The sequence below is a fragment of the Pinus tabuliformis genome, chromosome 5_1 (assembly GCF_031772625.1).
Source record: "Pinus tabuliformis cultivar Carrire ecotype Pingquan chromosome 5_1, CPIR1, whole genome shotgun sequence".
In the NCBI taxonomy this organism is placed as follows: Eukaryota; Viridiplantae; Streptophyta; class Pinopsida; order Pinales; family Pinaceae; genus Pinus; species Pinus tabuliformis.
In genome coordinates this window covers 544,271,451-544,289,585 of record NC_142305.1, presented here as the reverse complement: position 1 = coordinate 544,289,585, position 18,135 = coordinate 544,271,451, and positions in this window count along the sequence as shown.

Sequence of the window (18,135 nt, the reverse complement as noted above, 5' to 3'; positions counted from 1 at the left end):
TACCGACAGCATCCCACTTGTAATGACTGCTTCTATATTCTTGCATATTCTTAATGACAAAATTTGTCAAGATTGAGATCAAGTTTACAAAGATCTATTAATCCCATCGGTTGAGATGAATGATTTGTGGTCAACCAGCCCCCTCTTGCCCACCTGTAAAGAGTGGTACTCATACCACTCTCCGTAGAGAGGCAAGGCAGTCCCATCAAGTAGGGATAGTAGAGTCAGCCTAATAGTAAGAACAATGAGGAATATCTTAACCAGTATGCCGTTCATGATTTCTAAATGAAATAATAATATTACCGACAGCATCCCACTTGTAATGACTGCTTCTATATTCTTGCATATTCTTAATGACAAAATTTGTTAAGATTGAGATCAAGTTTACAAAGATCTATTAATCCCATCGGTTGAGATGAATGATTTGTGGTCTTAGTTCTGTTACGGACTTTTCCGAATCCAAACAAAACATCGAATTGTCTCGAAGTTGTTTCTTGAGCCACAAAATAATTAATGTTCCAATGAACTCATGTTAGGTTTTAAGATATGAGGAATCACAATTCAACTGTTCATGCTTGAAATTTTCACGTTTTAGCCAACATTCAAGATCAAGGAAAAGATCACTGTTGTAACGAAAATGCAACATCAAATTACGTAGTGCAACTCGCTGCTTATTTATATTTGTTGGAATCGCAAGCATTCGCTTCGGAAATGCATAAAAACAAATAGTGTACAACAATTTCTAGAACGACGGCAAGAATCGCTAGAGGACCCTCTCCTGCGCAGTATTTCATGCTAAGAGAGACATGCAACCAAATGCTGACACTACAATGCATTGTATTTCCACGAAGAGGCAAACGATCATAGCGCTGGAAAATGAAGAGAAATTAAAGACAAGCAGGACACTGCTTCGAAGATTCTCTATAGGTTGTTTTTTTTTACTTAACTCTCTATGTTTTCTCATCGTTCATAAAGCCAAAATCATTTTGACATGCCCTGGCAACAATTTCAATGGAAACGATTACGATCTACCAATGGCAACACATCTGCAATGCAGGAAACACAACAAAATTCTGCCTTAATGAAATGTCACCAACCAATTTTTTTCTAAAATTACTCACCTCGTCAAACTTAAATTCAGTGTAAAAATTTTTAACAAATGACGTTTAATGGGAAAAACAACAGATGAACAGATTTCAAAAGGAGATGAAAAGAGCACACAATGCTTAGCCTTAGCCTGACCAATTAAAAAAAAAAAAAAAAAAAAAGACACTTTTAGTGTAAAAATGTATTTTTTTATTAATTTGTTTTTAAATTATTAATTTAAAGACATTGGATTTAGTGATAGAAATTGAAGATTTTTTTTTATTGTTGATAATGTTTGAATTTTATAAGAACTCAACTCTATAGTCATGAAGGCATCTTGATGTGGTGAATCAATAGATGGTTGGACCAAGAAATATTATATTTAAAATGGTTTTGTGATCCATATAAATCAAAATCTACACCTACCACCAATCTAATGATCCCAAACACTACTAATATTTCCATTTCCTTTTAATAGTTTTAGTTAATTTATGGTTTTTCTACTTCTTGAAATTTATTAGTATTGTGATATAATGTCTTACATAATGAAAGTTCATTTATATACATCTAACTATTATACAAATAAGATAAAAGACATTAACTTTTACCATTAATCTAATAAAACAAGACAAAATACTTTTAATATTATTTTATATACTCTCTCAATTAATAAAACAAACCTATAACATTTTTACCATTTTACTTTTTAATGTTGAAAATTCCATACTTATGATTTGAGTTACATGAAGTCATATATTTGAATGGTGGTTCTTATCTTAATATTTTATAGGTTTAGATGAAAAAAAAGCATAAATATTTATTTGATTAAAGATTAAAATAAATTAAAATTATTTACTATTTATATAATTATTTGAAAAAAAAAAATTTATTTCCAAAATGTGTGCTTAATTATAATTTTATATTATTGAAATTATTGTTTGAAATATAAAAAAAAATTTAATATTTTTAGTATTATTTATTTTTATAAAGTTAAAAATGGTATAGTTTTTTATTTTATAATATATGTTATATTTTTTTAATTTACTGATATAATTTTATTGCATGTTGTGATTTTTTATTATTTAAAATATATTTTTGAATGAATAAATATATTTAATAAGAAAAAATATATTGAAACACACAAATATTATAAATTATATACTTCAAACATATACTTCTAAAAGATCAGTTTTAATAATTTAATGTTTTGTAGGTGGCACAAACCTCTTTAAATATATATTGTATTAAAATTTGATCACTTTTGAAAAGTAATTTTTAATGTAATAAAACATTTTACCATAAAATTACACAATAAAATTTCTTTTAAAAAATAAAACATACATTAATTATCATCTATAATTTTTTAATTTATATATATATATATATATATATATATATATATCTATTTTTCATAGATAAAATCACCATAAAAAATTTCCACATATCTACATACTCCAATATATTTTTCTTTGTATTCATCTTCATTAAGGTATGGAGATAACACACAACCTTGATACATCATGTACTGATCTCACCTTTGGCTTTTAAATTACTCAATGTGCAATTTTATGAGTTGGGTTACTAGAATTACTGGTCTAGCACCATTACCTTTCATGTTCAAGGTTATAGAACCTTATATATATATATATATATATATATATATATATATATATATATATATATATATATATATATATATATATATGCCTCTCATTCCATCTTATTATAAAGTTTGTATAACACTAAAACATATTAAATAGCACTCGACTCTTTGTGTGTGTGTGTGTTGATACAAGGGTTTACACTTAGACTTGTTAGAACCTTGTCAAAATCAATTCCGAAGCTATAACATGAGTATTTAAATATGGTTTTTTGTGGGATTATGCTCCACCATGGCTACCACATGGATTCACTTCACGTGGTGCTCAAACATGAATGAGGGGCCCATGGTACTAAAGCGAAAACCATATCCAACTATTTCATTCGATGGTGAAGATCATTAAGGATTGATCGACAATGATTATTTTTTGGATTATCGTTAGGGAAACTACCCTACCTTCGCCTTTGTTGCCTCGGTATCATTGTCATTTACTCTGGTTGAGAGCCAAGCCCTACAACCTCATGCTGATTTTAATGGAAAATAAGGAGTTTCGTTTTGTTCTTGAGAGTATTGTCATTAAAGTTTTGATAGTTCTACTTATATTTACCTTCCAGAACTAATTTATATATTGGAAGAGACATTTGTGTACACCTGGTTTGACATCACCTGGTAAATCCTCAAATTTCTTATTTCCACAAGGATTCAACCTAGTTATGTGTTCTACAGGGATTCCTCAATGTACATTATGTTTGTAAGTTTAAATCTTGAAACCCCAACTCTAACATTTTCAATGTGTTTCTTTGTCTATGAGTTATAATTTAGATGTTGACTCTTCTTTTTCATGGAAGGGAAGTATGCAGAGTCTTCATTCCTATTGACAAAGGTAAATATAATTTTAGCTTCCTTGATAATTCCAGTAACATTTCCTTATGGTTAATTCCTAAGAAATTTAAGAATTTGACTAATGGTTGCACTCCGCTCTTTTGGCCAGCTAGTTCTAGTTCTAGTTGTGATTAGGATTCGTTTTTGGCATTTTCTTGAGAAAGAATCCACAATTTCATTTATTTTCACTACAACTACTATAGCTGCTCATTTGTCTTATTATTTCCAAGGTTCCCATGCCATTAAAAAACTTCTAGCTTGTTTGTGGCTCACCTAGAAATTTCTTGTGTTAGGGTTCTACTGAGAGGCCCTATGTTGGCTATAATCATATATTTTCTTGTAACTTTTTTGTATGGAACTTTGTTAATTAATATATGGGAAAATTCCTAGTTTCTTTGGATGAAATTTTAGAAACAATTAAGTTCCCTTATTTTATTTTGAGGGTTTTCCCCGCTCTAGTTAATTTCCATTTTTCTTATTTCTTAGCTGGATGTGTGGGAGAGGTTGTAAGTTCTTTTCCTTTATTTTCCAAAACAATGGCTACAATTTTCTCCCTTATGATTCATCATGCATGTTAATAAAATACGATTACCCGAACAAGGTTTTTCTTAATTTGTTAATTAAATTAGGGCTAAATCCTGTATGGACATATGTTGAAATTTTGCTTCCTTTATTTATGAGAAATTACAAAACTATATGATTCTTTTTTATTCTTAAAATGAAACATGTAGCTTGTCTACTAATTACTACAAATTCTTTACGCCGTTATTGATATTATTTCCTTTTTTGTTCTCTATGCATATGTGTTGTACATTTTTTATATGAAATTATGGATTGTCATATTACTTTCATTAATTCTATACTGAACATGCATACTCTATAACTTAACTTGTTATACATTTTCTGTATATATATATATGAATTGTATAGCTACAAATTTATTAGTGTAAAAATTAGGCCAAAGACGTGGAGGACTCCTATCATGGGAGACTATTTCAAGTTTTTCTCTGAGCACTAACATTCTTTATTCAGGATTGTTGTCCTTGGGCTTATGAATAAGGTTTCATCCTTGTTATGTCTTGAACCAAGGATACCTCTATAATTATCAGAACTCAATTATAATACGAGTAAGGGGTTAATATTCAGACATGGGTTGTGTGCCTTTACATTATTCTTACTACTCGATGCCTATTTTACCTTAGAAAACACTCTATGGTTTTTCTTTTTCATATTCACCCACATAAAGGATACTAGGGTGAGTTTATGATTAGAATTTCTCACCACCCCCTATAACAAGGTAAGCATTCGCCCTGTACCAAAAATATTCCATTTACTTGTAATAGAACAAAAAAAATACACACAGATATACATAAATAGGTTTACATATCTACATTTTACATTTACAGAACATAATTAGAGCTTTTCCATTATTTCTTTTGCAGTATATAAATCATTTTAATTTCATAATAACAATCTATTATGTTTTCCATAAAACAAATCAACCATCATAGAATTAATCAAACATTCTTATACTTATCGAAAGTATTCTAGGAAAGATTCTAAAGGATTCTATGTTCCTCCCGAGCATGAACTAAGTTTCTCAGTTAATTTCCCTCAATCTCCACTCATACCTGCAAGGAAAACAATACAAGAATCTTTTTTTAATTTCAGTTATGTAACCCTTTAGTAATGTGCTGCTAGTTTTTTAGGTTCAAGACCAATATTAATCTCTCACTGACCTTTCTTAAAAGTAACTACCTTTATCTCCTACAATTATGTTTTTATAGGTTCCACCTAATGACATCTATGTCTAGTCATGAATTTTCTTGGAAGTCTATCTTTGCCAATAGTTCTCCTTAATGGAAAAAAGGGGGACCTTTTCTTCTTTCGTTCCTACCCATTCTTGGGCATAACTAATTCCAATTGCTTCCCTAGAAACTAGGATTCCAATATCACATATTAGCCTTTAACATATATTCCAAAATAATAACAGACAAAAAGAAAGTTTCTCCTCTTTTTTAATAAAAATAAATATTTACATCATAACATCATCTCACTTGTGCCATTTGATCTTTTAGCCATAAATTTAACATAAAAGTCATAAAAATAAATTTACCAATGGTGTTACATTTCCACTCCCATTAAAAGGGAACGCCACCCTTAATGTTTTCATTCTTCCATTTTGCTTGTAAAAACATCGGAAATGCTTCCTTCATTTCATCTTCCATCTCCCAAGTAGTGTTTTGAGGCCCAAAATGCTTCCATTTCATTTTAACCTAGCAATGGCTCGATTCTAGATTGTAATTTCCCCCTAGTCCAAAATTTGTAGGGGCTCGACTTGGAAATCTCCTTTTGGTTTGACTTGTACAACATTCCAATCAATTATATGAGCATGATCATGCATAGAATTTTTCAAAAGAGATACATGAAATACATTATGAACTCTAATGTGGGCTACTAGTGCTAACTAGTAGGCCATTGGCCCTACCCTCGCTAGTATTGCAAACAACCCGCAAAACTAAGGGTTAATTTAGAATGACTTCACAATTTTAAGGAAATATTTTTCTATCGTACTTTAATATAAACATGTTCACTCACTTGAAATTCTTTATGTGCTCTTTTTAAATCTCCATAACTCTTTTCTCTATCCTGCACTACTGGTAGATTTTGTCTAATCTTTTTCACCATATGTTACATTTCCTGTAGCAGATCTTTTCCTAGCATAAGCCTATCTTCAGGTCAACTCAAACTTAAGGGAACATGGAACTTCCTCCCATACAAAAACTCAAAAGGAATCATCTTGAGTGTCGCCTAATGATTGTTTTTATAAGCAAAATCTACTAAATATGGATTTTCCTCCGATTTCATGGGTTGATTCATTATATACATGTGTAACATGTCCTCAAGGACTTGATTAACCCTTTTTTACTTTCCCATCTATTTGTGGATGGTACATGGTGTTGAAACTTAGTTGCATACCCATGCTAGTAAATAATGTCTTCCAAAAATTTGAGGTGAATTTAGCATCTCTATTTGACATAACTGTCTTTGGCACACCATGAAGTCTGGAAAATTATTTCATTAATATTTCTACCACCTTTGCAAATATATAAGTATATTGAACATGTATAAAAGGGGCATCCTTAGGCAATTTGTCTACCACAACCATAATAGAATTGTGTTGTCTTCGAGTCTTGGGTAACTCAATAATGAAGTCTAATAAAATCACCTCCCATTTCCACTCAGGTAAAGAAAGAGGGTTCATTAATTTGGATAGGTGTTGGTTTTCCACTTTCATCTACTAATATTCTTGGCATCTTGCTATGTATTTATCTACCCCCTTTGTTCTAGGCCAGAAAAATTATTTTTTAGAAGCAGCAATCACTTTCTGATAACTTGAGTGAGATATGAAGGGTCTCTTGTGGTGTTCATATAATATTAGTCTTTTGATTTTATCCACATATAGAACATAAATTTTGTCCTTATATGTTAATGAACCACTTATATTAGCTTCATAATTAGACAATTTCCTTTGATCTTTTTTTTGTTTTCTTTCATATTTTCACAAATATTATTATAATTATGGTCTTCTAATACTTCCACCTTAATCTATTCATTGAAATCTAATTTATCTTTACTCACTATTATTTCAAAAATCTATTTCAAACTCTGACTTAGCGCATATGCCACCTTGGTTTTTTTCCCTTTGATATGTGTGATGTTGAAATCATATTCATTCAAGAAGGCCATCCATCTATCCTATTTGGCATTCATTTCAAGTTGGATGAAAAAATATTTTAAGCTTACATGATCAGTAACCAAGATAAACTTTTTACCATTTACGTAGTTTCTCTACATTTTAAGTGCATGGATGACTGCTTCCAACTCAAGATCGTAAAAGAGGTATGCACCTCAAGGTTTTCACCTTTATTTTTACAGTCAAAAAAGAGGTTTTCACCTCAAGAGATTTGATGCCTCTCGATGCTTGATAGATCCAGAGCTAAGATGGATCTAGGTTTGTTTAATCCACGGAGAAGAAAGAAAACTTACTTATGTTCAACACTGTAATGTAATTATATATCTCATGACTTTTAGAATTTGTATTATTTTTTTTAGTAATAAACAAATAATTTTTGTAAAATTTTTTGTTACTTCATATTTCTAAAAGAAAATCACAAATGTTTACTTGTTATTTATAATTTAAACAATTTTCCTTATATGTCTATTTTCCTTGTACACTTGATATTCCATAATAAATTACAATAACTTAATAGATTTATTAAATATGTTATATATACAAAGTATTAGTAAAACATTATTATTATTAACTATTTTTGTAAAATGGAAAGAGACATTCTTATTTCTGGCATTCATGGATGTAATCCATACTGAAATCTTTAGTATAGATTAATGCAACTTAACGATGGGATTCTAGCTACATGTTTGTAAACATGAACTTATACCATTTCCAAAAACTATTTTAATCAAGATGGGTATGATTTTATTACACTAAAAAATACTTTATATAGCTTAGCATGAGGGAGAGGTAATTTCTTTCATTCTGAATATAGAATTGACACTTGGCATTTAAAAGTATATTTAAATAAAATAAAATAAATTCATTTCCATGTTATCCATATATAAAATATACAATATCCATTGTAAGTATGTGCATGTGTAATCAGTTCAATGTTATCCATATGTAAAATATGCAAGGTCCACTTTAACTAAGTATGTGTGTGTAGATGTAACAAGAAGAGACAACCAAGACTCATTGGAGGAGTTGAACGAGCAATGGAGCATAGGGTTTTTGAGAGTTATGTTTCTTCCTTTCTCACCGTTGCCATGATTCAATACCTTGCATCCCTCCTCGAAGATGTGTTGTGGAGGGGTGTAAATCCTTCTGTGATGCAAATGGATTTTGGTTGCCACCCACCTATTCCAATTGGACCCCCACTATTGTTTCTTTCAATTTCCTAAATTGTAGAACAATTTATATTTTTGGTAGTTTTTTTGGTCCTGAACTTCTAGAGTTTAAGTATGGGGGATTTACGCAGTGCATTATATTAGATATCTTTTTGGGATTCAACTGCGTTAAGTAAGTCATTCAAACGTATGACCATTTCCATGAGAGGTAGTCGTAACTGACTAATTTCTCATGATTTTTGAATAGTTCACTTAGCACTCATTGCATCGGGTGATGCTCACAGGGGTGAAGAAGTGGGATTGAAACTAATGAAATGTGGAGAACGAATCACATAGCATCAATCACTTCTAGAGTTGTTTTGAGTCCCTAAACAATGTATTTTTTTTTTTGGAAAAAAGGGAAACATGAGTATTTCATTAATATTTGCAGTCAAAAGTTGTATTCCTTAGATATATATTTCTATCGAGGTAGCGTATGATCAAAGGGAATCGTATGCCAAAGTTACAACCTCGGGAAGTTGATGTACCAATTTACCCTAACAAGGCCCAGAATTTTGGTGCTTCATCTCCTAAGGTTATTATTTTATATGTTTAGGGTTTTCCATTGTTTCTCAATAATAAATAAGCCTTTGAGCCTCATTGTAACATAGTTCAAAAGGAATTTAGCCACCACATATCTTCTCATAGATAATCTACCAGCTTCTGAGCTAGTTTATTTCCATTCTGCATGTAAATAATTTTCAGTTCTTTGTCATTAATGAATTAAAGTAATGTTTTTGCTTCATCTCTTTGTTTTTGTTTTTTGTATTTAATTTTTCTCCTTCATAAATCCGAATCATTCTGGTATCCTTTGCCATGAAAATAATCTTTGTTTAAGGTCATTACCTTTAGTGAATCATGCCTCTATTCATGGTGGTAACCTATGGTTTTCTAATGTAATAGGAATACAGGGGAAGACAATGGAGCAATTGGTTTCTTCTCCACCAATGACAACCATCTCTAGTCTCTTCTATCAATTTAAATCATACCCTGAATTTGCTAAATGTGTGGGTTGAATATGAAAAGGGTGATGACGGGCCACAAGGGAGAAATTTCTTCTGTGCTCTGTCCTATTTTATTTGTTTTTAAATTTATGTTCAACCATATGGATGGTTGAGAGGGCTATGTTAGTGTCACCTAACTCCATTATGACATATTTACTAGATATTTTTTGTCCTTCATGGTCTGGGCATATCGCTCCATAGGAAGAGGGTTTCAAAAATGTTTTTTCCCAGATTTTGTTTTTAGGAACACAAATGGGTAGACATCAATTTTTGGACTCAATGTGTTTTCTTTGTTTTGTCTTTAAATTAGACTATTCTAGATTATATGGTGTTTTCCTAAAAATATCCTACGATTACAATATTAAGGGAAAGTTATTCAAGATTCAAATAAACTCATGACTTTGGAATCACAAAAAATTCCCCCATAATCTTGGCCTCAAGGTTGCATGAGGGTTCTCAAGGTGCTATCATTTCATCTAGAAACTATGTTTTTTTGAAGGAAGTGGTTTAAGGGAAGTCATCAACCATAGGAGGATCAATTCAAAACCTTCTAGACCCCAACATTGTTGATCAAACGTAGCAAACACCTATGATGGAGGTAAATCCTTTTGAGGTATCTTCCCTCTTTTTTGTCCTTCAGTCTAAATCTATTATATGAGGTTTTAATGTTTATTGTCCAAAACTGGAAGCTTTATACCAATGTTTTTTTCTTTATGTGGACTCCCAACTACAATATTTATCTATGTTCGAAAGGATTCTTTATAGTCCAATTTGAAACCTAAAAGGATCTGGATTTTTCTCTAAAGGAAGGCCCTTGGTTTTGTGGTAGAGCTGGATTATTTATCACTCCATGGTTTCTAGATTTTGACACCACAACTAGGGTGGTTTCAACCATGCCAGTTTGGGTGAGGCTCCCAAATCTCCCTCTCCCTTTTTTTCATCACAAAATCCTTGAGGACATTGGAAATACTCTAAGAAAATTCAAAAAAATGGATCTAGAAAGAAATGATAAAGGAATTTTAACATTCGGCACAATATTTGTAGAGATAGACCATAGAAAAGGTCTTCCATACCACATTATATTGAAACAAAAAAATTTCTAATGGTCTCAAATCTTATATTACAAAAGCATGGCCTTTTGATGTAGATTTTTCTTTCAAATAGTACATCTTCAGAAGACATGTTCTCAAGCAAAGAAGAATCCAAAAAGGAAAAAGAGACAATCCAACAAGCCAAAAGGTTGGAAATTTTCAGACCACCAATATTCGGAAGACGAGTAGGAAAATATTAAAGAGTGCCATCTTGTTCATTTTGATGTTGATGTTCTAGCTCAATAAGAAATCAAAATGAGTGGGGAAACAGTGGAGCAGACAAGAACATCTATCTTTCTTCAAAAAGGGAAGAAATTTGAAGGTACTCAACCATTGGATGGGAATGGATGCACAAAAACAACCCATGTTTTAGAGAGTTCAAATTTAGACAAAGATGTTTTCCATATGGAAGCAGGTTGGTATTTGGCTATAGCTCCTTTTGAACCAAATTCATATGGTTGGAAATAAGTGCAAAAAAGGAAAAGAAAAAACAAAATATACATGCAGGATGTAAGACTTAATTTCCTTTCATTGATGTCTGTTTATCCAAGGTATTGATTTATCTTTATAGCTATATGCCGAGAGGCATCTTCCATTTGGAATGCTTACAATGTATGCAAAATGTTTTTTTTTTCCTATGATGAATAAAATTGTGTGTTATTTTCTTCGGACAAAAGAGAGAGGTATGTGTGCATATATATATATATATATATATATATATATATATATATATATATATATATATATATATATATATATATATATATATATATATATATATATATATATATATATATATATATATATATATTGAAAGTGAATAAAAGAAAAGAAAACCTTATACTATAAAAAGGTGTTAGGTGTTTAGTATTAAGGTGATGTTTAATTCTATCAGTGCTTAACATGAAGTGATGTTTATGAAAAATATCAATTAAAAAAATAATGCCAATTATTTATAAAATATTTCAATGTGTAAATTAACTATAATAGTTGAATATGAACACACACACGTGTAATCACATATAATGATGGCCCAAAACATGAAATGGGGCCATTAGGAAAATGTGTACATTCCTAGGAGTGTGCACAAGTTCCCATGCATCAAGACTTGACAAGCCTTGAACTGCCAACTAGAATGCTAGCTAGGGCTCCAAGTCAGCATGGCTCGAAAGCACGCACAATTTTCTGGCGCAATACATTTTTATGCACCGACAACTAATTTTTTTACTATTTTTAACCATGTGGCATATTTTTAGTTGTTATCAAGTCAAATACATCATCCTTGGTCTACATCGAGCACCAAACCAATGAATTATATCTTGCTTTGATTCCACGTAACCATTCCAATGGGATTTCCTTTATTTTTCTTTTTGAAAACTTGTTTTAAAGTTGAAAGAAAACCTAAATGATACCATAAACATGAGTACCATATTGAATTATAGGAAACTTGGCTATCATGGAGCCTAAAAAGAACTCAAACCCACCATCACTAAAATACAACTTAAAACAGCCAAAGCCCAACCTATAATAAATAAAATCCAATGCTAATATGCCAATAGGCATGTGGGCTCTCACCTAATAGCTGCTATAACGAAGGTCTATGACCACCACATTATTGATCACCACTTTCCATGCAAACTTTTATATCTGCTATACTTTTAAGTGTTTTACCTTTTTAATTTTTACACCAGTGAAGATTCAACAATTTTGTAAATTCAAAATTAAATTATTTTTATTAAAATTTAATATTTTTAATTTAATTAATTTAAAAATGTTATATTTAAATTTGAAAAAACTAAAAAAGTATTTTTTATTACTTAGATTTGTGAAATTGTAGTTGAATCTGTCTCGATTGGATTTAGTTAAAAACAATAAACAAAACTTGCAAGAAAATTGATAGAGAAAAAAATTAGTGAATTTTATTCATGCGCAAAAAAAAGAATTGAGAATACAATCCAATGAAATATATCCTGCATGGTTGAACCAATATAATAGTCAGTCTAGTAGTGAATATAAATACCTGAACATACACTAAAGAAAATTGACACCTGGTCCTAGTTAATTGGCCATGAAGTCATTAGTGAACTATCTCATCACCTAACTATCATATGAATGTGGCTATAGTCCTCGTTAACTATAGTGTAATTAAATGTATATTATCTCCAATAATATTGAACAATCAATTTGAAAAATTAAATTGATTTATTTAACTACCCTTTATTACAAAAGTTTAATTATCAATTATTACATTCTTCCCCTATAAGTTACTTAATGTATGAATATTCGTGACATAAATAGATGTAAATAAATTGTAGTTGAATCTGGCTAGATTGGGTTTAATTAAAAAACAATGAACAAAACTTGCAAAAAAATAGAAAATTGATCAAACAAAAGAATAAATGAATTCTATTCATGCACAACAAAAATTGAAAAAACAATCCAATGAAATATATCTTACATGGTTGAACTAATATAATAGTGAGTAGTGAATTTAAAGATGTGAACATGCACTAATGAAAATTGACACCTAAGTGGTCATGAATTCATGAGTAAACTATCTCATGGAGGTGGAGATAGTCATAGTTACATGACCATGCAATCATCAGTTAATTATCTCCTGCAAGTGGAGATAATCCTAGTTAGCAATCCTCACCTAACTATCTTATTCAAGTGGAGATAGTCCTAGTTAAGTAAAGTGTAATTAAATAGATATTATCTCCAGTATTCTTAGTTAAGTAAAGTGTAATTAAATATATATTATCTCCAATAATCTTGAACAATCAATTTAAATAATTAAATTTATTTATTTTAACTATCACTTATTACAAATTCTTAATTATAAATTATTAGATTCTTAACCATAAATTACTTAACACATGAATATACATGACATAAATATGTAAACAAACCTATATCCATGTTAACTCCAAATCTATCAAGTGCTAAGAGGGATTAAAGTGACAATGTAATAATGTTGAATGATAGAAAATGTGAATAATAAGAATGTAGTTAATTACAAATAGTCTTCATTGTGATCAATCTCAAACTATTTTCTTGTACTATTCTTATTGTCACCCTTGTTAGTTGTCATCTTTTCATATTGATTATATAAAAATAACAGTTGAAATCATAAACCATTTAAATCTTTAGTTCTAGTTGTTGTAGTAAACATCATACCTTGTCTCTCTTATTCTCCAATATTAATAGGTTCAATTATGATAACACAAAAAATAATGTACATTGTCTATAATTTTTTGTGCTTACACTGAAATCAATGCACATTGTTTATCCAATCACTTTAAAATTAATGTACCATCATACATCCAATTACATCAAATCAAAAATCAACATCTACACTGAAATCATTGCATCTAATGCAAGCAATCAAATAAGACTAGGAAATGACATCTACATTGAAATCAATGCATCTAGTGCAAGCAATCAAATAGTATTAGGAATCACCATTTACAGTGAAACCAATGCATCTAGTGCAAGCAATCAAATAGGATTAGAAATCATCTACATTGAAACAAATGCATCTAGTGAAAGAAATCAAATATAATTAGGAATTAACATCTACATTAAAATTAATGCATCTAGTGCAAGCAATCAAATAGTATTAGGAATCACAATGTACACTGAAATCAATGCATTTAGTGCAAGAAATCAAATAGGATTTGAAATCATCTACATTTAAATCAATGTATCTAGCGTAAGTAATCAAATATCATTAGAAACGAACATCTACAATGAAATAAATGCATCTAGTGCAAGCAATCAAATAGGATTAGAAATCACCATCTACAATGAAATCAATGCATCTAGTGTAAGAAATATTCTTCCCTCTCTCCCCCCTCCATCTATATCTATATCTCCCTCCATCTCTCCTTTTTCTCTCTATCTCACCCCCCCAAACTCACATGCTCTCTCACTCCATATCTATCAATATCTTTGTCCCTCCCTTTATCTCCATCTCTCTCTTATTCTCTCTCTTCACCTTCCATCTTTATCTCTATATCCCTCTACCTCTCTATATCACCCCCAAAACATACACTCTCTTTCTCTAATCTAACTATCTATCACTCCCTCCTCTCCCTCTCCCCTGCTTCTATCTCTCTTCCCTCTTGTTTTCTTCCCTCCCTCTCTCTCCTTCTCTCCCCACTTCTCTCCATCCCTCCTTCTTTGTCTCATTATATCACCCCTAAACATTGACACTCTCTCCCCATCCCTCCCTTGTCACTCCCTCTTTCTCTCCACTTCTCACTCTTGTGCCTTTCTTCTTCCCTACCTCTCTCCCCCTCCAACTCCATATCTCTATCCCCCCCTCTCTCCTCCTCTCTCTCAAGTCCTCTCTCTCTCTCTTCCTTCCTCTCTCTCCATTTCTCTCCATTTCTCTCCTACCTCCCTCTCTCTTCCTCCATCACATGAATGGATAGTTTGTCATGTTGCATGCATTTGTTTTAATGGGTATTATGATTTAATAATTTACAACAACCACGTTAATAATATTAATGTATCATTGACAGTGGTAAGTCCATAAGGTTTTTCATACAATATATTTCAAAAATAAATTTATCAACATATATGAGCACTTTATTAATATTAATGTGGTTGTTACTAGTGTTAATGTAAATACATAACAACTTTCACTAATTATTAATTTCGTTATTAATGTTTCTACATCAATTGATACTGGTACATCCATAATGTTTTCCTTATCATAGATGTTAAATATAAGATTATTCAAATATATGAACACATTAATAATGTTAATACGGATTATACTAATGTTTAATATGAATAATAATTTTTTTTTACTGATTATTAATGTGATTATTGTTAATATTAATATAAGTAATTAATATTTCTTTAATAATTTAATAATAAAGTAATAATATCATTAATTACTAATCTTCAATTAACTTATAATCATTAATGTAGTTATTGTTAATATTAATATAAATAATTAACAATTATTTAATAATTTAATAATAAAACAATAATATCATTAATTACTAATCTTCAACTAAATTATGATCGAGTTCTCATTGAAGAAGGTACGTCATATTACTACTCTGTGATGTTTCTTTTTATTTATTTTTCTTGTGAAAAATAGACATCAAATTAAAGGAAAGCTTATGTGTGGTTTCCTTATGATCTAGTTCCTATTGAAGGAGGTACATCATACCACTACTTTGTGATGTTTCTTTTTATTTATTTTTCTTGTGAAAAATAGACATCAAATTAAAGGAAGGCTTTTGTGTGGTTTCCTTATTGTTAGATTTTTAGGAGTTAAGAAAATTGACTTTTGCATAGGTCAAATTGGTTTTCCATTTTGGGTAAGCCTTAGACATTGTAGCCTTAGACATTGTTTTATTCAACAAATTTGGAAAGTTTTGAAAACAATTAAACTAGATACTTTTAAAATGTATTTATATTTTAATATAATTAAAAATAATAATATCAACAAATTATTTAAAATAATTAATTTACAAAATAATACTCAATATTAACTTATAATAAAATTATTAATATCCCTGGGTATTTGAAGATGATTGGGAGCTCAATGCAGGGAAAATGGGAGACTAGGTTTTCTGACTAACCCTTACACGGTGCAGAGACAGAGCAAATAGTCTCTCAGGAATAAGCAGTACTGCTGCCAGTGCGGGTTTGGCAGATCTGGTAGCAACAACCAATGAACATCCCGATGGGGGAGGCAACAGAGCCTCCCCCCACAGGCCGCAACAATGGAGATCGGCCACTTGAAGACAGAAATGAGAAGACCTCAACTGTAAGCGCAGAGCAGCCAGCGGTACAGCCTGCGCAGCAGCAGGAGAAGAACGAACATGCAGATCTGAATAATGAAACAAGAAATAACCCTACAGCATCTAAGCAACCAAATAAGGCATCATCGTCCACTTGCAAGCCCATTGCAACGGAACGACCCAAGATTGAGTTACCTAGTCACAGAATCAATGCACAAATACAATATATGAAAGACCATGCACTGATAGGTAAATTTATAGGCCACTGGCCCACCGACAAAGATCTACAAGGATGGATAACCTCAAAGTGGAAGCCCAAGGGACATGTTACCCTATAGCTAGGCTCCAAAGGAAATTTTACAGCCATCTTCAACTGCATTGAAGACAAAAATCACGTCCTAGATGGAGGACCCTATTTCTTTAATGCAGCAAGTCTATATCTACGAGACTGGATAGAAGATTCAATCTAGACAAGGAAGACTTCAGCTGGGCACCAGTATGGATTCGCATGTATTCCTTACCTCTAGAATACTGGGATGAAGAATCACTTAAAGCTATTGGCAATGGGTTAGGAGAATTCATAAAGACTGTAGAGGAAACAAAGCTTCGTCGGTACACCTCATATGCTCGCATCTGCGTTTACATGAAACTTGGCAAGGCACTCACGGACTCGGTAAGTCTCCTTCACGATGACTTTGAATGGATTCAACCCATAGACTATGAACATGTGCCTTTTAGATGTAGGAAATGCCACACCCATGGACATCTATTCCATGACTGTCCTTTAAATGCCCCTCCTAAATCTACAGACAATGGGGGAAAATCTGATGCGGAAGGGTTTACCAAAGTTGCTAGTAGAAAGAAGCATAATAAAAAACCTCCTACAACACCAAAAAATGTAATACCATCCTCTGATGCGCCATCCTCAAGCAACAGTTTTGACATTCTGTCAAACCTAGATATGCCCGAATCAGATCCTTCCAAGATAGCTAAGACAACCTCTGCGCCATCCACCAAACTTTTTGTTGTACCTAACCATAATGAGGCCAGTCAACCATCATTAGCAAATAACTCTGATCCGCAACCAACAACCTCGCAACCCATTCCCCTTCAAGATCACCACAAAGCCCTTTGGTCCGCAAAAGGAATGGACATTGATAACCTGTTGACAGACCCTCTCAATTCAACACACCACATGGATGAGAGCAGTCAACAAAGTCTAATGGAAGAAGAACCTGAAAGCTTTGATCTAGGGGACCTAGACATTTTCAGTCTAGAACAAGCATGCAAGAGGAAAGAGTTCGACAAAATACTGGATAGGCAACTTGAAAATCTAGAAGTGGTACTCTCAAGAGTGCATCAGCACAGCACACTGGGCATACAACAAGGAAGTAGATGGGATGGGAAACACATTACCAAAGATGGGAAGAAAAGAGGCAGAAAGACAGATCTACAACGCACCATCCTCATTGGGGAAATGCTAGTGGAGTCCGGAAGGTGCTCCAAGTTGACTAAATACTACAGTTCCTTACCTATTGGTCAACCATGAAGCTCATCTCATGGAATGTTCGAGGACTTAACAGTCCTGGAAAATACAAGATGATAAAGAACATGATTAAGCAAGAATGACCACATATTTTATTTATGTAGGAAACAAAATGTAATACTAGCACTTTGGCTTCCATCTTATCCAAAGCCTAGTTAGGATGCCAGACTGTCACGGTAGATGCAACAAGAGCTTC